The sequence below is a fragment of the Nannospalax galili genome, unplaced genomic scaffold, assembly GCF_000622305.1.
Source record: "Nannospalax galili isolate Female #2095 unplaced genomic scaffold, S.galili_v1.0 scaffold481, whole genome shotgun sequence".
NCBI lineage: Eukaryota > Metazoa > Chordata > Mammalia > Rodentia > Spalacidae > Nannospalax > Nannospalax galili.
Window position 1 is genome coordinate 408,688 of NW_008345609.1, and position 629 is coordinate 409,316.

Below are 629 nucleotides of genomic sequence, written 5' to 3' on the forward strand. Positions count from 1 at the left end.
ACAACCGATTATGACTAGTAATCATCAGATGCATACAGATTAGAGATGCATGTGCCAACATCTCAGTGTTAGGAGCAAAAACAATGAGTCTTTCTGCAAGGAACAATATATTCTAAAATGAAATGGAGATCTTTTTGAAAGGTTAAAAAACTCAATTTAATGTCTTACATGCTTTGTACTGAGTACAATATTGTATAACTGTAATAATTCAACTGTAAACCTGAAAATTTACAGCTGATTTTGAAAAAGATGCATTTAACTCAGAAAATTGTTATTAAATGTGTCAATGCTCTTGTAATGAAAAAATGTCTAAGAAAATACTGAAAAGTACTTTTATTTATGCTGATCAATGAAGTGTTAATTTCCAGATTTATATACGTTTACTAGTTAGAATAATATGAAACGTTTTCTGCTGGCCAAATAGATGGCCAAATATTATTAACTTCATAGAGTTCAATCTGATCTTTTTCCTTTGTATAATTTTCTGAATTATTTTTAGACAATATAGCTGAGTATTCCACATCTGAATTCTGTATTTTATATGCACTGCAATCTATCTTCCAGGCTCTGAACTACAGGCAGATGCATGTCATCACTTGTACCATGCCTGGCCCCCTATATGAAGACAT